Source organism: Saimiri boliviensis, chromosome 14 (assembly GCF_048565385.1).
Source record: "Saimiri boliviensis isolate mSaiBol1 chromosome 14, mSaiBol1.pri, whole genome shotgun sequence".
Taxonomy (NCBI): Eukaryota; Metazoa; Chordata; class Mammalia; order Primates; family Cebidae; genus Saimiri; species Saimiri boliviensis.
The window spans coordinates 65,684,388-65,705,975 of NC_133462.1; the positions used below are offsets into that span (position 1 = coordinate 65,684,388).

General features: G+C 41.7%; 1 long non-coding RNA gene across 2 annotated transcripts in view; it reads right to left on the reverse strand.

The window, feature by feature from the left end:
• The window catches only part of LOC141581073 (uncharacterized), an 84,456-nt gene that overhangs the window by 43,999 nt on the left and 18,869 nt on the right, over positions 1-21,588 (reverse strand). The gene's annotated exons all lie outside the window — the stretch shown is intronic.

Consider the following 21,588-nt stretch of genomic DNA (forward strand, 5'->3'; position numbering starts at 1 on the left):
AAATGTTTGTTCTACATGCTATAAACTACTTGTTTGGCACGATTTTTACTAAAGTTAGACGCATGGAACATCTAAGCATTGCGCCAAGAATAAAAGTGCAGTCTCTTAAAGAAACACTGTAAGTGGGTGTTTCTCTAAGTTCAATGTTTTGATTCTTTTAAAAGCTGTATATTCTTTTTTAAACCAAGTCTATAGTATAGGCACAGGGTTTAACAGGCTCTAAGTCAGTGTGTCTGGACTGGAATTCCCAGCTCCAGCACTTCTAGCTGTGACCTTGAACCAGTCACTTAAGTTCTCAAAGACTTCATTTCTTCACCTCTAAACATAGCAATAATAACATAAACTAGCTCATTAAGTTATCGTGAGAATAAAATTCACCAAAACATGTAAAGCACCTATAACAAAGCTTGGCCTTTAGTAGGTGTTTAACAAACATTACCTATTGCTATGATATTAGTCTTAAATTTGTATTGAATATATATTATATGCCTTGAACTGGGCAGGTGAGGTGTATGAAATAAGCTGGTTATCGTTGACTTCTTACCAAATTGATTAACCCAGGGGAGTGTTCTGGAGTAGTGTGAACCATACTGCTGGACACACACAGGCCTCCCAGTGGCATGGCATGAGATATCACAGTCTGTGAGCCACCATTGTCATGACCAGTGGCTGCCATCTTGAGCATCTAGGCTTTCTTCCCAATGAATGTAAGACTCCTCATGAAAAACTAGTAGATAATACAAGTTTTCTACCAGGGCAAGGATCTTCCTTCATGAAAATTGTGCTTACAAAAACAGTGTGAGGACCCTATAGAAATAGTGGGCATTAACATATTCATGCCTTCCCATTTTCTCAGGGGTAGCCTTTACTCCCTTCTTTGCACATTGCTACCAGATAGGAGACAACTTCACCCGGATTACTCAAGGCATAGCCCCTTTCTGCACTGATTTAGGTACAACGGAAAAGCAGCAAATTCCTGTGGAGTAAAACCACCAGCTTAACTGGGCCAGTGAGGTAATGAAGTTTTAAACCAAGCAGGGAATTACGATTTCTCTGTCTCGACACTGCTCTGGGCAGATGGTGTGCTGCTGTTGCATACGCTTTCTCTGGTAGATGTCCCCTTGTGCTTCCTCAGTGTCTAGAGACTGCTCCAGTATACAGTAGAAAGTCCTGTTCAGGCAGCATCTGGGCCCTGGCCTGGTTCTTCTCAGGAATATTTCCACCAGCACATTGGCTACCTCCTTGGAGACGTACAGCCCCATCAGCACCACTTCTTACCCAGGGACAGGCCATCCATCTCCCAAGCATTTAACACAATAAACAGTAGCTTCTCGTGCCAAATAGGAGAGGGACTCTTGACCAAAAGGCTCACGGCACGTCAAAATCAGGTTTGACAGAGAGATTCCACAAGCAATTAAACTTCCTCCCCTCTCACATCAGCCAAGGTCAGCATATTCACAGAGCACTGCAACATCAGCTATTTCATCTGGTCATCTCAACCACCATGTGTATTAAGCAAGGTATGTGCATCAGTAACAATGATGATGGTAATAATTGTAACAAATAATAAAAACTTTTACTGGGAGCTTACTCTGTGCCAGTTATATGCCAAATACTTTGTATGGATTATCTCCATCATCATAACAACTGTATGATTACCCTTGTTGAAAGATGAAGAAACCAAAGCTCAAAGATATCAACTTGTGCCCATTTTACAGATGAGCACTCCAGTGACTAACCTAGCAAGTGGCATTCTCAGGTCAAGAACCAAGCTCCTCAAGGCTCCTTATAAGGACCATGATTTTTTTTAACTTCTTCAAGTCACCTGGGGGGGGTCTGAGGCCAATTGTGCAGCTTTCAGGGTTCACTGTCCCACTGTCCCAACCTCAAAGAGGTCAGACGCAGCTGCACCCACAGGCCACTATTGCTGCACAGACACAAAGACATCTCATAACCAAAGCAAAGGATGTGATCCCAGTTGGAAATGACTAATAGGGATCTTTTGCTTCTGAGGTAAAAGCTGGAATCTACAACCAGTTAGTGCCAGTTCCACTGGCATGTTCTGTCTACATAATGCAGACTATGGCATTTGGCAATGGCTCTTAAATTTGGCACACTCCACGTTCCTCCTGGACCCACAAGATAACATAACCAAATGTTTCCTGATGCTATAAGAAACAAGTATTGCAGGTAGGAGGAAACGCAGACATGCCCCCTACAGGAGGCTCACTCCATCCAATCCCAGGGGCAAAGTGGCTCACTCCCTCTTGACCCTTTCAAAGGTTAAACGTGAGCAGGGGCCCAGATAAATGGTCACAATGCAAACAAAGTCATGTAAATAAATGCATCTCTGATCTATGCAGGCTGGTCATGCCAAATATGCCATCTGCATCATTTCTCATGATGAGCTGATTTTTTTTTTCCTGCATGTCCCAAGCAATGAGAAGATGACCATGTTTATGCAGACCAAGGCATGCATCATTTGACACTCTTGGAAATATTTTTAAAATTTCAGATCCACAGGCATCAGTGGCATTTGTGTTTTTCTACGTTAGGTGAAAGTTGGAAGAAAGAGAGAATCTCACTAGAAAGTGACAGGGCATGTGTCCAGGGCCTGAGAGGGTACCTGCACTGTGTTGTGATTTGGAGTAGGTTCTAGTTGTATATGTAATCTGAACACCCTCACCTTGCCTGTTTATTCATATTCATTTAGCAAAAGCATTATTAACATGATTTATTCCTGCAGTATCTAGTAGATCTAAGACGGGGTTCAGGCATCTGTATTATTTTTCAAACAAAACAAAAGGAAGCTTCTAGGTCAAGCAAGAGCAAACATTTTCTGCAAAGAGCCAGATATTTTCAGTTTTATGGGTCATGTGGCTTCTATTGCAGAGACTCTCCTCTGCTATTGTAGCATGAAAGCAGCCCTAGACAATATGAGAACAACAGGGTTTATCGGTGTTTTGATAAAATTTTATTATTACAAAAAACAAGCAGTGCACTGAATTTGGCTTGTAGGCTATAGTTTTCTGACTCCTGTTCTAGATGACACTTATTATCATTAACTGGGCTTGAGATCTGCTTGTCCAGAAAATACTGTGACTTTGGAGAGTGCTTGACAGGTACCACCATCTATGGTGGAAAAAGGGATTGGAACTTTTTCTCAGTCAATATAGTAATACTGCTTTTCCCCCATCCACGCCATAGAACAGAAAACAACATATTTTTCAATAATTTCTTCAATGCAATTGATGTATACTTACACTGAAGCCATTCAAACACTTTTCAGAGATTTATAATGTAAGTGCCAATCTTTTAGGAAGTAGAGAGTTTTACTAGATACACAGTCCAAACCCCCAAAAAATCAATCTAATTATAGTCTAAGTTTCTGAGATCAGGAAAAAAACAGATGTTTCTGTTGGTTACTAGATGTATCATTGCATTTTAGGGTCTGACATAGTAAAAAGGTGTGTGTGTATATATATGTGAATGTATGTGAATATGCATATATATGAATACATATATCTGAAAAAAGTTCTTAAATATCAAGAGTAGGCCTATGCTCAATTTATATATTATTATATTTGATAGATTTTTAAAAATCAATTCTTGACTATAAACTCTGATATTTTAGGATTCTGAAATACCCTTAGCACTTATTCAAGGGTAATTTCACGTGAACAAATATTTATGAAATAACAATTTTGGATTTACTATTTCAGTTCTTGAGTGGCAAAATGGTATAGGAGAAACAAAAGAATACCTGTAGCAGAAATGAGAAATACCATAATAAGAGCTCACCGCTATAGGAGGAATTAATTCTTCTTGCGTGGAGGGAGGGTAGAGGAAATGGAAGGAAAAGAAACCACCACGGGAGTTGAGGAAGAACCACAGAGAAAAGATGGCATTTGTGCTGGGCACTGAAGAGTGAGGAGGAGTTCTGCATGCAGAGAAGGGGCAAAGGAGAGAGTGTTCTAGCAAGGGCACAGAGGCAGGAAGAGCATTGTACGTTTAGGGAGTGATGTCTAGGCTAATCTGACTTTACTGCAAGGTGCTTGAGAACAGCGGAAGAAAGCAAAAGATGTAGCTGGAGCGCCTGGAGTCACATGGTGAAGCCCTGTTGGTAACACTAAAGCTTTGGGACTCCTTCCTTCCCTTCTCTCCCTTCCTCCCTCCCTTCCTTGCTTGCTTTCTCTTTCTTGCTTTCTCTCTCTCCCTCTTTCTTTCTTGCTTTCTCTCTCTTTCTTTCTTTCTGACACAGGGTCTCGCTCTGCCACCCAGGCTGGAGTGCAGTGGTTCGATCTCTGCTCACTGGAACCTCTGCCTCATGGGTTCAAGCAATTCTCCTGCCTTGGCCTCCCAAGGAGCTAGGATTACAGGTGTGCACCAACACGCCCTGCTAACTTTTGTATTTTTTGTAGAGACAGGGTTTTACCATGTTGGCCAAGCTGCTCCCAAACCCCTGGCCTCAAGTGATCCTTCCACCTCAGCCTCCCAAAGTGTTGGGATTACAGACCTGAGCCACTGTGCCCAGCTTTGAAACTTCTTTTAAAAGGCTGAGGGAAGCAATTTAGGTTTCAAAGCAAGGAGCTGACTTGATCTTAGATGAGTTTTAGAAGGCTGATAGTGTGCTGAGTCAGAATGGGTCTTAAACCTGCCCAAATGTTCATAATTTGCCTCCAAAACAGGAGTGGTTCAACTTTACCCTAGGAAGCTAAATAAACTCCTAAATCCCAGGATCCTGGGAAGAATCCAGGGAGGAGGCCCCATACCTTATCACCGCACACCTTCTAAGATAGAGCTGGGTATGCATCCAGGCCCGGGGGCAGGCTCTGTGTCTTCTCTCAATAACAGCATGGACATGGATGGAGAGAAAAATATTGCAGAGCAAGGAAAACCAACATACTGACCAACAGAAATCTTTTCAATAGTCTAAGAAAGAAACTTTTAAAACACAAGACTCTTTGCTAGTAGCAAAACCACCGCTATGGCCATCACACACTCTCAACGCAAACCCACTCCAAGCCGCCTCTGCAGATGTGCCCAGTTTCCAGCTGAATGCGCATTCACACCACCACCGCTTCCTCAGGCAGGAGGAACTAGACCTTTGGCTCCACTGTTTTTCAACATTTATTTTTTAGCATGCTCATTAACAGAGGATGCACGGAGCTGTTGCATGACGTGATCATTTCACGGTCCAGTCGTGTCTTAACAAATGCTCTTGCTTCCTGCAGATCTGTCCTGCCTGTGTTTGATCCCCGAGACCCATGCTGGCACCACACCCAATTCCTAGCCCTGCCTTCTTGCTCCCCGGGCTCCCTTTCCAGTGCCACCGTTGCCCTCTGCGCACTTCCCTCACACTCCATTTCAGAAGCAGACTTCAAGGAGATCAAAAGAGGCTGCTCCTCAAGGAAGAACAGGGGTCCTGCTGCTAGAAAGCGGGGGCAGGTGAGCAGGTCTCTCCCACACAGGAGCCAGCACACCTGGGGCAGGCTGGCAGGCACTTAATAAGGGCTTTGAAATGGATTCTTTCAATAAGCACGTATAGACCATTTGCGGCACATACTACAAAGTCCTAATAAGGCCCAGCCGCGATAAGAATTTGCTCCATGGTGGTGACTGTGTGAGTGAGGAAATGAAGAGAATGATTATATGGCTCTCTTTTCAGGAAACCAAATTTCTAAAACCATGCAAAGAGAAGAATAGAATCCCTCCAGGCCCAATATTTACCAAGAGGGAGACCTTCCTCTCTGCTGATGGTCCAGAGGGTCACACTAGGTCTCAGCAGAGGAAAAGCCATAGGTCCTGGGCCAGAGTGCCTGCTGGCTAGTCTAAGGGGAGAGGAGAGGGCCAGAAGCACCAGAGCACATGATTTATTTCTGGTCATAAAGAAATCAATTACTCTACTAGAATAAACCAGCAATTTTATTCTACTCTGCTTTCACAATCATTTTTCTTCTCCCTTTCCATTTCACTCTCATTTAGCTATGACTGAGGAGTTGTCAGCCCATTCTTGCCCATTCATTTCCCATTATGTCATTTTATTTTACACTGAGAACCCAAATCCTTGTTTACATGTAAATAACTCACTGTTATTCATGCTTATTTCAAAACAAATTTTAAAAGACCACTAATTATCAGAATCGTTTGAAATATACCATTTTTGACAAAAGATCCCTTATTACTATGGATCACTTTTCATTATTTAAATGTGGTTTTTTGCTCTTTTTCTCTCAGGGATTGGATTTAAAGAAATGAGTTTTAGAATGGTCAAAGAAAGACTGAAAACTCTTTGGGTATAAATAGGAGGAAACTACTGAAATGTTTAGTACCACGTTGTGGTCTACTATTGCTTTTTAGTAATGAAAATACAGCTTGGTGCACCCCTTGGAAGAACATACTTGTATTTTTAAATTGCAAGTGTCCAATTATGTGTAAGAGTCAGAGCAGAAATGATCTGAAGGAGCTCAATTTTAAAATCCCTTTAAAAATCTGGACAAAGGATGCCACAGTATTAAACTAAAATGTTTAAAAACAAAAAGTATTAGCATGGTGGAAGATCAGATTTTTATTAATGCAAGTTTTAAATGCTGATTAAGCCTCTTGAGAATCAGTTTCCTAAAGCATTGGATTGTATTCAAGTCGTTTTCAAAACGACACATCACTTCCAATATTCTGAATACTAATTGAACAACATTATAACTAAGGATACAAAGCAAGATTTAAAACATGATTATAGCTGTCAGTGCCTACATCTAAATAAGTCACTGGAAATTCAAGCATTAAAGAGAAAAAGGTTGTAAATTGGTCTTAGTAGAATAGTGAAGCTCTCTCAGCCGTTTTAAAAAAATAAATCTGATGCTTTTGGACCCAAGAGAGCTTCAGCTGTGACTTGGTCTTGTATTTATATGGGCAATTTCTGATCAGAATTCAGAAATCAAAGGTAGATTTTTTTTACTTGTGATTCGGGACAACATCAAAGACATTTTCTTGGGGAAGAAGAAGAGGAAGAGCCAAAGAATATGATCCAGTTGATAGAATCTTCATGTTTCCTTATTTTATGTTTCTGTTTCAGTCTCTGTTCACACTCAAAAATCAAAGAATTAGCCCAACTTGATCAATCAAAATATTACATCCTTTTAGAACTTATTCAGCTCAGAGTCAAGCAACTGCAAGTAACTAATGACTTATTCTTCCAATAATCAAATTGGTTGTCTAAATTCAACTTCTTTTATCTCTCAAATCTAGTTTGGGGATTTATGAAATTCTCATCTCCCCACCAGAAGCAATATACAATACTGGCTTCTGTTATAACCGTGGGGAATTTTAGTTTTGTTTTGCTTCTTTAAATGGTTGCTGTGTGTTTGAGTGATAGCTCTTTGTTCAAAAAGATGCAAAAGCCACTCTCACATCTAATTCTAATGAGAAAAATGGCATTATGAAGGGAATATTAAAAATTTAAAGCCCTTTTTCTAAGTTTATTTGTCAGCCATACATGCTGAATATTGCATAGCACACACACGTGGGCGCGCGCACACACACACACACACAAACACACACACAAGCATACAGTCCTAACGATGAAAAAGATATGAGGAGATAACGATGCAATCATAACACATCTGATGGAGTTTGCATACTTGGTTGCTGTTTGGCATGCCATTTAATTGTATTGCGCCAAACTGGCAGAATCACACAATATGTTAGTGTAAAGGGTCCACAGTTTAAAGGGAAAATCTAGAAGTGTTGACTATACACTGTCTAATTATACAACCTTACTGTCCCAGAATGTGATTTCAGAAACCATTTCTGACATATGGGAAAAGGGTAGAACAGCTGGTCATTAAGGTTTTCTCAAGACTATTTAGCCACACACTTGAATGTAATTAAAGTGAGACACTAAATACTGCACTTACGGTACAATGTATTTTTAATTTTTATGGCATCTGGTAAAAGTAAATAGATGCAAAGCATTCAAGTTTCTCCATTCTGCATCCAACTTGTCAAAATGTCTGGCTGATTGCAAGCAGGGTCCTGGTGTTAGTCACAGACATCCATTTGGGTTGTTTAAGACTGTCTTTAAGGAACTGAATTTGGCAATACACCAATGCAATGTCTAATTGGGACTCTCAGACAAAGCATGAGATTAATTAATTCATTCATTCATTCATCCAACACAGCTTGGATTATTTTAGGTGGGCATTATTTCTGCCCTCAAGTTGCTTGCAGCTTACATTGCTTAAAAATGCTCATTAAAGGGCGCTATGACAGCACCAAGAAGGAGTCTGGCCGTACTGGAGGCCTCCCCTAAATAAGAATTATCTTAGCCAAAAAATGATGAGAGTCAGAGGTAAGGAGTACAAGTGGGGGCAGAAAAATAGTCTAAGCAGAAGGAGTAGCTAAAGCAAAGCCATCTTGACCTTTATTGAATAATGTATAACGTCCTGGCACTGGGGTAAGGCCTTGACATATATTATCTCATTTAATCATCACAACAACCGTACATGGTTAGTACTATTATTACACTTTACAAATGCGGAAACTAACAGGCTAGTTTGTGGCAAAGGAACTAGTAGGTAACTGAACCACAGTTCAAGCCCAGGTTTGAGTGAGTTCCAATCTTTTTTCTAAAATGCCCTCCCCAATTGATAGATATGTATATTGCATGTGTATTTAGCTTTCAAAGAAGTTAGAGTGTGAATACATTCATTCTTATAAAAACCCTATGATTAACAGAAAAAAAAAGATAAGCTCCAGACTGGGAGAAAATAACTGCAAATCATGTATCTGATGAAGGATTTGTATCCAGAATATATAAAGAGTTCTCTAAACTCAACAGTAATAAAACAAATCAGCCAACTAAGGAAATGAGGAAAATATTTGGATACTTAACCAAAAAAGATACAGGATGGCAGATAAGCAAATGACAAAATGCTCTACATCATTAGTTATTAGAGATATGCAAATTACTTCACAGTGAAATACTACTACCTGTGTTATAATGGCTACAATAAAAAGTAATGACAATGCCAAGTGCTAGCAAGGATGCAGAGAAACTGGAGCTCTCACACATTGCTGGTGGGGGTGCAACATTGTACTGCCACTGTGCAAGGTGCTGGCAGTTTCTTATCAAGTTAAACACATACTTACCATATGACCTAGCAAACTCACTAGGTATTAAGATAGAGAAATAAACTTACGTTCACATAAAAACCTGTATGTAAATATATAGAACAACATTATTTATAATCTTCAAAAACTAGAAATAATCCAAATGTCCATCAGCCAGTGAACCAATAAACTGGAATACTGCTCAGCCATGAAAAAGAATGAATTACTAATAAAAAGAACATAGATGAATCTCAAAGGCATTAGGCTAAGTGAAGAAGCCAGTCTTAAAAAGGTTACATACCGTGTGACATTCTCAAAAAGGAAACCTCTATTAGAGGGATGGCTGCCATAGATTAGGGTAGGGGGAATTGTTTGAGTAATAAAGGGCAGTACGAGGTCATTTTTCTGGGATGAGAGAAAAGGTGGTAGTTACATGAACATACACATTTTTGAGACTCAGAACTACACATCAGAAAATGCTGATTTTACTGCATGCAAATTAAAAATAAAAGTAAAACACCTTATGAAGTAGGAGTTTTGGTTTGAGTTCCCCAATAGTAAATCCTGAGATAAAAGATTGCGTGCTAGAAATTTATTTTTTAGGTGAACTCAGGAATCAAAAGTGAAGAAATGGGGACAAAGTGAAAAACGCAAGACAAAGAAAGGAGAAAAGCCAATAAAGGTGCCTTAATGGAGAGCTGCTGTAGGCAATTTGAGCTTCACTGCGCTGAGAATCCTCTAAGAAGCCATATGAAATATGTCTCAGAATCACTCCACCTGGTCAAGAGTCAGTACCTGTCATCTCCATCTTCCTTTTGGTTGAGGGTTGCCTCTAGGAGTGTAAATTCTTGTGCTTCTAAGTTTTGCAGAAGCCCTGGAAAGTTCTCAGGCCAACAAGAAGGCAGATCCATGTAGTGGGAAGATGTCAACTGTATTGTAGCTCTGGCGAATTCAGGTGGGCTGAGGGGGACAGCAAAGCCATTACCAGCATCTGCTGATGAGATATTAGTAATGGCTGCTCTACACAGATGCTTCTGCAGTTAAGTGGAGGAAAATTTACCAAACAATGAAAAGAAACATAAGCAATGTTAACAACAAGAATTCTAATCATCCGGGAAAATGCTTACAAAATGCCAGGTATCATACTAGATTTGCCAGCCTTCACATATGGTCATAGAATTCTTCACCAAACAGTTTTATGAGGTAAACATTAATATCCCCATTTTACAAGTAAGGAAACTGAGGCTCTAGGCAGTTACGTGGCTGTCTCAGGCACACAAACACACACAATACTAGGAGGTCATAAGATCAAGCCTTCCCAGCATAGAAGCCCATAGTCTTTCCCGTCATGCAAGATTAGTAACTTCCCTGATTCATATTACCACATAGCAGCACAGAAGGTGTGGTAATTTTGAGGAAGTAGTGTACAGTATGGGGCAATCATGAATTGTGCTAAAAAGCCAGACCTAAGTCACTCCATGGCTGAGGTCCTACTTTTGGGAATATCTTGGTCTTCTTTTTCTGGCTGTCTATGGGCATTTTATTACTCATTAGAATCTCCGATAGATTGTGGCTGAGAAAAACAAGAGAGAATGAGAGGTGAGACTCAAACCAATCCATTTTATTCCTTACACAAATGCGTAGAAAACATTGAAATTTTGGATGATAAGAAATTGAAAATTGGCCTTGGATAATAATTATTTTTACTGCTGCTGCCTTCTGCAGTTGATCTCTAGCTACGACAATTGATCCTGTGGCTTCAGCCTCCTTGACACTGCTGTGGAACTATATCTTTTATTTTCTTAATTGCTTCTTAATGGGTATTCCTTCTTCCCTAAAGATGACTTCGCTGACAAAAGGACATAAACTTGGAGTTGCTTTCCACAGTAGAAAGAATAGGATTATAGAGAGCCATCCACATGCCCTCACTGTCCCCCAATCTATTGTCATCATAGTGGCTGGACACAGTTAGAGGATATAGACTTTTGGCCAAAGAACAAAGAAACACTAAGTGACCCACGTGGGCGTTGAACCCCTGACCTCATTAGCATTGTTTTCTCACCACCTTGGCTAACAGACAGCCCAATTATGAACACTGAATCAAAGAGGGAAGTCACCTCTTCACCTAGAGCCAAGAAAAGCCTACGACTGCTGGTTTGTTAAAAAGAGAATGCTTCTCCAGTCAAAAAATCATAGTATGGACATCGACAAGTGATTTCTTGAAATTGTCCCTTCCTTGAATGCCTCAGTTTAACAAGACTTGTCAATGTAGTCTAGTCTGGAAGGTAATGAAGGCTTTGAGAGTATCACCCAGAGACGACAGATGTGCTGAAGTGTGTTAGAATATACTTTGTTACAAAGATGCCAAAGACACATGCCCTGTTGAATCTTCTGCAGTTGTGATCCCCATTCCTAGCTCCCTCTTTGAAGCCCTTCCACACTGTAAGTCCTGAAACTTGAAGCTCTGTCTAGGAACAGAATTATTCTTTGGAGTATCTGTTGAGAGATCTATGGCAGAGACACTTCCACAAGGAGTCTGACAATGGAAATAACTCTTGTTACTCTATGAAAACATAGATGTTCTTCAAAGCGGTTCTTAAAACTTCCTTGTTCTGGAGGATAGAGATCATATGATTTATGTTTGTGGGTACATAAGTATATGTGTATGTGTAATCACTTAGGAATTTTAAAAATATAAGCTGAATTACATCTAAATAGTTGTGTTATACATATATATGTGTATATATATATAAACTGAAGTTATTTCATTGAGCTCCTGTGATGCAGTGACTGAATTGGTCAATTAAGGTGTGATGCTAATAAAGCCAAAAATAACGGCGTGACTCTCAGACCAGTTATAGCTCTGGGCCACAACCCTAGCCAGGGCCAAGCAGCTCATACATGGGTGTGATTTATATAATGAGGACCAGGAGAGATAGTGCATGGATAGTTCATTGAAGAAACATCCTCCCTACTGGGAAAGAAAAAAAAAAAGGCCAATTCTGGTGGCACTGGTTTAGCTTCATACTATGCTCGTATATTAAGAGCAGCACTAATTAATGAATGAAAAGGCACATGCCCAGAAGCTAGATTTGGCCCATGCAAAGGTGAATCACAGTTCCAGACTCCAGACTGCATCTATATTTCAGAATATGATTTACTCTGCAGAGTATTTGTTGACCCTATGTATTTAGCTGCTAACACTTTCTTCCCCTCTACTCAGCATAAGATAATAGTTAAACTTGGGCCAATGAAATGTGAGCAGAAGCATTCAAAACATTTAAGTCCTTCTATTCAACTCTCTCAATTTTGTGGCAGCAAATCTGGGCCTGCTGTTGAGATGTGAGCACTAGGAGTAGGGGTCCCTAGTCATCCTGGGATCCTGAGTGACATCAGTATGGAGCAGAGATGACCCTAAGCCTATACCACCTTTTAGATGTTAGGGTGGGCAAGAAATCAGCCTTCGTGTTTTAAGCCACTGTAAGTTTCCACAGGCTAGCCCAGTTGCCTCATGAAAGAAGAAAGCATTTCAACCTCTCAGCCATTCATACAGTGGAGATCAGCTGCCTGGAGTCCTAGAAAGAGTTCTGGGCACCTAAATGCTCACCACGCCTCTCCATTTGATACTGGCCCTGATACATGACTAGGTTTGTGCCTCAGTCTTCCCTCAGCACCAGCCCCTCTGAGTGGGGATTTGACATTATTCATGCCTAGCTCTCTCCAGCCCTGCCATAACACCAATATCAACATAGTTTGGGGTATCTCCTGCCTACCACCTGCACTTGGCTACCACCCTCTGGCATGAATGTAGACCCCAGCTGGTTTGCCATGCTCCTTCGTATCTTCCCTGTGCCGCCCTCATAGTGTGCAGCCACAGACTCCCCACTCCCTGCCTATCTTCCCACTTCAGGGCTTGGCTGTCAGGTTATCAGTGCATCTCACGCAGAGCCCACTTGAGTTTTGAAGACACTTGCTTTTGCCATGTTCCAGGATATGGTTAAGTTCTATGATTGAGCCCAGGGCAACGTGAGAAGAATGAAGTTCCAGAACTAATTCCACTCCTACAGTAGAGCAGGTAGGGAGCAGAGTCTACAACAGGCCTGAAGGAAGTCTAATCCAACAGGTGGCATGTAGACTTAGGTGGAAATTAGAAAAATGGTTGGTATCAAGACACCATGTGGTGTAAAAAGGGAAGCTTTAGCAGGAAATTCAATTGAGGTCAATACCAGGAGGCCCAGAGAGACAGCCAGCATCAGAGAAGTGTGCAAGGCAGCACAAACCCTCAAATGAGTCGATATTGGAGTGCCACTTGTATTTATGAGACAGGTAGTAAGACTGGATCCAGCTCTCAGACCCAGGGCACATGTGAGCACATGTCTCAGAAACAAGGTCAAGGTCCAGAATTCAGCTTTCTCGTCCAAGATTTGGGGGATTTGAATCACAAAAGGCTGTGCTGTTGTTCCTTAAATTGTTCGTGGGCAAACTTAATGTTTGTTCTAGAGTTTGGGAGAGGATGTGCCTATGCATAGGCATTAAAGACACCTGGCATGAGGCAAAGAGGCTGTGAACCAAGCAGCACCTAAGAGACATCAGACGTGAAGCACCTTTGCAGCGTGGTCAGACCACTGTGAAAAGCAAAGGCTCAAAATTTCTAGATTGAAACAATTCGACGCGACAACTAACAATTTAAGGTCAGATGTTGCAAGTTTTTTTCTTGCACAGATGTTGACAAGTTTTTTTAATGAATGGAACCTTTCTGGATTCGTAGAGGGGCTGCAAAGAGAGAACTTTATCATATCCCGAACCCCCAGGGTATATGTGGAGTAGTGCTACTAGCTCAAGCAACTGGGGTGGAGGGAAGAAGACAGCATACCAGTCTCTATTAGCTCCATCTGCCAGTGTTCAAGAACTCGCCGTCTGCTCACCAAAAGTGTAGGAAGATTTGGTTCTTTTCCCTAAGGAGCCCTTATTTTCAAGATCAAAGTGGTAAATATGGTACTGTAAAAGCATCATTAAACAATAGGTGCTTTAGTGTCAACTTGCATTGGTGTACCTCTAGATACCATAGGATGGCAGAGAAGAGAGAAAGGAATGCTAGCAAAAGCCAAAGAAGTCTTCACAGGAAGGTAGAGTTTGCATAGGCCTTAGGGAAGGGTAGAAATTGGATAGAGCTAAAGAAAGGGTGTATCTAAGAAGAGAAACAGTACGAGCAAGGTAATGGAAGTTAGCTGAGCTAGACAAGCAGGAGGCCAGCCAGGTGGAGAGAATAGGGGTGTTGATCAGTAAAAATAAGTCGGGGCAGGTGGGCCACTCAGAAGGCAGCAACACTTGCCAGGCAGAGTAGTTTAAACTTGCTAGGGTAGAAATTAGAAAGCCGCAGAACAATCCACACAGAAGACAGCGGTCTCAAAGCAAAGGAAGTGGTTGGAAAGCAGGGGGGCCTGGGTTAAAGTCTGGGGAGACCTTGGGCAAGTAACCACTCTGCTCCAAGAGCTTGCCAAGGGGCAACAGGACCAACGAAGAAACTTTCAGTGAATGTCCAATTTCAACTGAAATAGACACCAGCCCCACAAAGATGTGAAGCAACCCCACTCTGGACTGAGAACAAACCCGGGTTTTCAGTATTTGAAATCATCGTCTTTCATACTTGAAAGAATCAGGGCCTTCATAGAAATCAACACTCTTCTTAACTAGCCCTCTCCAGCACCTCCATAACATCATCGCCCATGTTGAATACTTAGGTATCTCCTGTCTTATTTTTAAAAATTGCCATAGCCACCCCCACCTTTAGCAGCCACCTGCCTGAATCAGTCAGCAGCCATCAGCATTGAGGCAAGACCCTCCACCAGCAAAAAGATTAAAACTCACTGGAGAAACAGATGATCGTTAGCATGTTTTAGCAATAAAGAATTTTAAATTAAGGTATGTACTTTTTTTAGACATAATGCTATTGAATACATAATAGGATACAGTATAGTGGAAATATAACTCATATATGCTGGGAAACTAAAAAAGATTGTGTGACTTGCTTTACTACAATACTCACTTTATTGCAGTGGTCTTGAATCAAACGTGCAATTATCTCCGAGGTAATCCTGTACATTAGTAAGAGGAACACTGGGATCGTTCAGAAACTCAGCGCTAGCTGTCCTCCATTGACCAGAGTTGATCATAAGAGTTGCTGTTACAAAACTGGGCTCCCTTACAGCTGTGGAGATGATAGGATGGCTGTATAATAGAAGCCAGGTGATGGCAAGTCACGATCAGAGGCCAGGTGGGTGCAATAAGAGCATCAAGAGCAGCAAGGCAAGCAGGACTGAGATCCATGGAGATGGTTAATAGAAGTTAGTGTTCTAGGGGCAGACTATAAATATATCTGCAGCCAACAGGGGTACTGTGTAGTTTATATGACCAAAAGAAATCAAGGATGGAGGATGAAGGGTTTGAGGGAAGCTTCCCTAGTAAGTCAGGACTCCGTGCCCCGTTTCTGGACCTAAGTCCATCACCTGAAGGAAAAGCCAGGTCCCATGAGGAAGGACCCTGCAATACCATGGCAAAATTTTTCAGTAATAATTCCTCCAAACCTTCCCTTAAAGTACCTGTGCTATTGGCTCAAGTAACCACACATTAGGGAAAGGGGGATATTTGAGAACTGTCAAATATTTGAGAACTTTCAGATATGTGAAAACTGTCAGACATGAGGTCTGAGGTGCCCAAAAAGGAACCGGGGGTCCCAAATGTCATTGTGGACCCTTTTAGAAGAGGAACATAAAGGGGCAATGTAGCAAATGGAGCCCTAGACCAGGACTGGCTCACAGTGAGTCCACTGGGTCAATGGATCCACTCTGTGGTCATTTCTTTGGCTGCTGGTGGTATAGTTGGAATGGACATACTTGGTAGTTGAAAGAAGCTCTGTACAGGTTCCTTGGTGTGTGGAGTATGAGCTACTGTAGTGTAAGTGCTACCTGAGGGTAGGGGTGTTGCTAGTAAGGGAAAATATGAATGGGTCGTAGAGGAAGGAGGTGATGAATAGCAGTCATAGCCTCAATACCAGCTCTTACAGTTAATTTTCCCAAGGAGACCATTCAAAATCCTGGAGGGGCTATTTCCAGAGTGGGTAAATTTACTAGACAAATGAAGCATATCTAGTGGCTCAAGGGGTGTACTATATAGTGTTTACCATGATGTGTCACTCAGCCCTACACGCACAGACACACATACTCCTTAAAGACAAAAACACTTATTCCCCTTCCATTAGTTCGCAGGTGAGTTGCTTTCTGGGGATTGCCCTCAACTGAAGACAGCAGCCTTTCCAAGGTTATACCCGCTTTCCCGGGCAGCCCTCATCTATTGCCAAGAGCTGCCTTTTTGACTGGCTCAGGCTGAACACCCCTGCCTCACTCCGAGCCAGGAAGCACAAAATTCCTGGCACCCTTGTCTCAATTTGCAACAACTCCAAAGAGCCACCCTAACTCTAGAGTTCAGTGTGAGATTGGCCAAGCCCCTGTTAAAATTGTGTCACAGTTCATCTTTTACCTCTGCCCAATCCCGCTTCCCTTGGTCCCTTCTGACAGCAATCCCCAATAAACCACATGCACAGAAATGCCTGTCTCAAAGTCTATTTCCCAGAGAACCTTTAGGTGCCAAATATCAGAGATTCAGGCAAATATGAAATATCTAAACAATCAGAGTACAGGATCTCTGGCTGGTTCTGGGCAGCCCAAATAGTGCTGACATTGTGCCATCCATCTTCAGAAGCAGATCACCCCACCTTTGCTCAGGGACAGAGGTAGCCCTGGAGTGTGGGTGGCTTTGACCTAACCACCTGATAATCATGTAGATTATCCAATGATTCCCAGTAATTTCCAAGGACACACAATAATGTCCAGTGATGACCCCACAGCATCACATAGGCAAGGCCCCAAGTAATCCATATGTAACTCATTGAACCAGAGTTGTGAGATTTTCTCAAAGGTAGAGGACTCCTGTCATTAATTACTTGGGAGCTTTGGAGACAGCCCTAAAAGTGAAAGAATCAAACACAGGCTTGTAATCAGCCATTCAGAGGCAGTAGTAAAGCAGGGTCCTTCTCGTTTAGAAGAGTCCCAGCAAACACACCTGGATATAGAACAGCAGCACTTCCCCACAGGTGGATCACAACCCACCCACATGGATGGCTTACAGATGTGCACCAGGAGATACCACAGGCCCTGGAGCAGCCAGAGAGCCCTCCAGCAGAACCAATCTCTTCCAACCCACCTTAGAAAGCCCCTTCTAAGAAGCAAGATCTGATGCTGCTTCCCTAATGAAAAATTTGCAAAGCATCAACTTGAGGAATGAAGGGTATATGAAGCCCAGGGGAGTCCCATAAAGACCTTATTTTCCTATCTGCCAACTTATGCATACCTTCTGGTGGCCATATTATAAGAGATCAATTTGTGAATTCTCTGGATTTTACATAGATTTCCCCCAAATAATTCTCTATAGAGCTTTATTATTTTTCTATCCCATGGTCCTAGGGGCCAATTAAATTGGCCATAAAATCTTATTACAAAGAAAAATTCACCTGAAAGGGTATCACCTGGGGAAGCACATAGCCTTGAAAAGGAAGTGCTGAGTCTGTTTCAAACCAAACTCAGGTAGGCTTCTGACCTCCTGGGGTGAAGGCTGTGTAGATATTGCCCAAGAAGTGAGAAAACAACTTCTGTCTCATGCTACTTGTCCTTGAAGGCATAACCAACATACTTTAGAATTTTCCCAGGTATCCTTCTTCCCACTTCGCTTCATGGCACCATATGGTTTTATCTCAGAAAGAAGTGCCAGTTATCTTCTTTCCCTTTATCTGCCGTAGGGCAGTGTCAGGCAGTGTTGTCTATCAAGGTAGAGAGCCTCAAGGAGACTGGGGGTGGGGGGAGGGGAGAAGTATTGTCTTCGGCAGGAAGCCATGCTTCCTAGGTGCCCGTGTACCTAGGGCCCTCCACCATGGCCTTAGCAAGGCCACTCGATATGAGCCTCAGAGAGATTCAGCTGGGAAAAGTGGACCTGCTGGTTGTTTAGGGTGAGCAACTTTGACACTCAAAGAGAAAAGAAGCCTTGTAATTACCAAGGGCTGCTGTTGTGTCTGGCTCACACTGAGTGACCCCAGCTCACCCTCAAACCCAGGAAGTTTCTCAGTTCTTTGTATGATAGGTTTTCTCCTGTGTTCACATGAGAAGAAAATTCGGGCTCCAAAGAGAAGTTACACCACCTCTTCCAGGCTCATCAGCTTGGCTCTGAGAGCAAAGCAGGAACTGTTCAAGATTTGCTCCTGAAAGAAAATGCCAAGTATTTGTCTTCTTGTTGCTGGGTGTTAGGCTGAACAAGACAGTGGGATGCTAAAGGGTTGTTGTATTTACCACCTCCTGTTTTTTTTTTTTTTTTTTTTTTTTTTTTATGACAACTTTACATAGTCTTCCCTGGCTACTAAACTTATACAGATCAGAGCAAGGTCTCTTTGCTTCTGTCTTCTCCTCCTTTACAACAGCAAACAGATTCTCCCGAGACTGGAAGCATTTGTTTTCTCAGCCCACTAACTCCAACTACAGTACATTTCCTCCTTATCATCACTATTTAGTCTGTAATTATTACAGTCTACTAACTCCCACAGAGGCTGGGGAGAGCCGTGGCTAAATTGCATAAATCACTGATTTGGGGTCCTTCATTGTCATTAATAAACTCAGGACATGGCAGTTACTGGAGGCCCAGCTCCTCCAATTCAACGTAGGTTTATGCTTACAACCAGAGGAAGGAAAAAGAAGCTTCTGGCAAGGACCTGCCATGAGGATCAGAGGTTGCATTTAACTCCACTGTGATTGTGAAGTCTATTTATTCTCTTGTCTGAATATGGTTAATAACAAGCTAATTTGGTTAAGTTATGAGAATAGCATCTAAAACAATATATAAATGAAATTCTAATCAAGCCTGAACCTACCCATTCCCAAAGCTTCAGACCACTATATCTCAAGCTACTCTGATGTTTGGCTCTACTAGGAATCAAAGTATGATAGTAATCAACCTAAAAGATAGTTACTAAAAACATCCCATCCTGAAATATTTTCACTTAACTTCATATACCAGAGGTATCTTCCATTGAATGGCCAGTGAACACCAGCAAACGTGGGATGCATGGGTGGCTGGGCAGACCTGTGGAGTATGCTCTCAGTCTCAACTAGAAATCACACTGGCTGGCAAGCCTGTACTAATTTCTAGGACTGGCTAAACTATGTCTAATCAGATGTGCATATGTAGGGGCACTGAAGGGAGCAATCATCTTCCTCACCAGCTAGTCAAGACCCCAAAATTACATCAAAGCCCTGGAAACACAAAGAACAGGAAGATCCAGAGCTGCATGACCCCACTGCTGTTCTAGAATTATTTATCATTCAGAAAACTCTGAATTTGTCATTTCTCTTCTGTATCTTAAGTGGACCCACGCATTAAAAATCTAGTTGTTGTGGATGTTAGGAAATGAGGTGTAGCAACTGAGGATGGGGCTGATACTTGGCTTGGAGTTGGTAATCCACCTTAGGAAGAAGCTGGCCTATGGTGCCCCTGCAGGGCTCCATGGAAGTCATTTACATATGCTCTTTAGAAGTGCCCCTATCTCCCTAGCCCTTAGGGATGTATGTCACAGACGGCAAACAAGGAAGGCTCGTTGAACCCCAACATCTGGTCAAAAGGTTCTACCTGAAGAAGGAGAGTTAAATCTCTTATTCGAGTGGTTACATACCAATCCTGCATCCTCCATCCCCTCTGCTTCAAGAACAATTATCTTGAAGTTTTAGACAGATTTTGAAAACATTTGAAACCCAAGAATAGCTGTCTCAAGATAACATACTTTTTAACACAGAGATTTACATATTTGAAGCAAGTCGATAAGAGAGGGGACTTTGGGGGAGGAGGAAAGGAAATTTAATGAAGAGAAAAGGAGGTAGATGGCTAAATAGTTCAAGTCAGACTTATTTTATTTTCTGTCCTGTACCCTTTCTAAAATATTTTTATACCTGGGTCTACCAGTAAGAACTGGTTAAAAAAAATAAGGGGGAGGGGAATCTTAAATAAATGGTAACACTAATAGAGACCCAGGGACAGAGGCTTCTCTGAAATGCACAGCTTTCTGCTCCACATATAGTATCTTGAAAAATCTTTACTGCCTTCAAAGATACAGCCCTTGGCACCCAGCACTATGCCTCCAAGTTTAGAATGTGGACCTTCATATTTATGTTCCCCAGATGGTGGAATTTATAAATGCACCATGGGGTGCTATTGAAATTAATAATTTAATTCATTTCAGTGATTGTGCCTTGATTGCTAGTCATTATGGCAATAGCAGTTAGCAGAGTCTCTGGGTACTGGGATGTAGCTGAAGGGTAACATCAGGGAGAGCAATTCCTCTGTCATCTGATTTCAAATGCAGTCAATCCCTTCTGAATGGGGAATAGCCAAAAGTTTCTGGAATGAAAATGAAGGCAGCATCAACATAGATGAAGGTGGCTTCAATTTATGTAATTTCAAAAGTCTGAAATCAATCCTCTAAGGAACACTGGAATGATTTGTGATTGTTTTCGCTTGCATAAGAAAAAGATAAGAGGAATCCCAATCACCACTTTCAAATACACAAATCTTTCACTCTGTGTCTGTGAAGAATCTCTATCCAAATAATTGAAAATTAACTGCACTTTTATTTTATATTCCCACTTGCCTGCTTATCAAGGGAATATACTGGTGGCTGGACTAAATGACTTTTAAGTCCCTGCCAGAGATTCTCAGAGATTCCCTAAGCCTATGACTGGGGTGACAGAGGGGAAGTAGTGACTCTGCATTTCCTCAAGGGAAGAATTTTCTTCTTTCAGTCTAACGATCTGGAAGCCTAAATGTGCAAGAGGGAAAATTATTGGGCACTGGAACACATAAGTGTGGCCAATGTAAAATAACCCACTGGAGTTTTTCACCCAAGAGGACGTAACTGCCTTGGATTTACACAGTGCCTTTATCTCTATGAAGCCTAAACCATTTTTCATATTTCTCTCATAATCCTCAAACTTGTTGTTAATCACAGAAGGCCTGATTTATAGATTCTCATTCAATAGCTGAAGAAACTGATGTATGAATAGTAAAATAAGCCAAAAGAAGTTAGAAGTAGAATTCCTTTCCCCTGACTCCCAGACCTTTGCTCCATCCACTAACTTTCCCATTTGGGATACATCATTTCTATCCAACCCCCATAGCCTGAATGAGCAAGAAAAGAATCAGAATGATTTCCCACATCATTATGGACTGAATGTCTGTGACTATCCCCAACTCCTGCTTAAATTTATATGTTGAAGCCCTAACTCCTGGCATAGCTGTATTGAAGATGGGGCCTCTGAGAAAGTAATTAAGATTAAATAAGGTCATAAAGGCAGAGCCCCAATCATTTTTGTTATGGCAGCCTGAGCA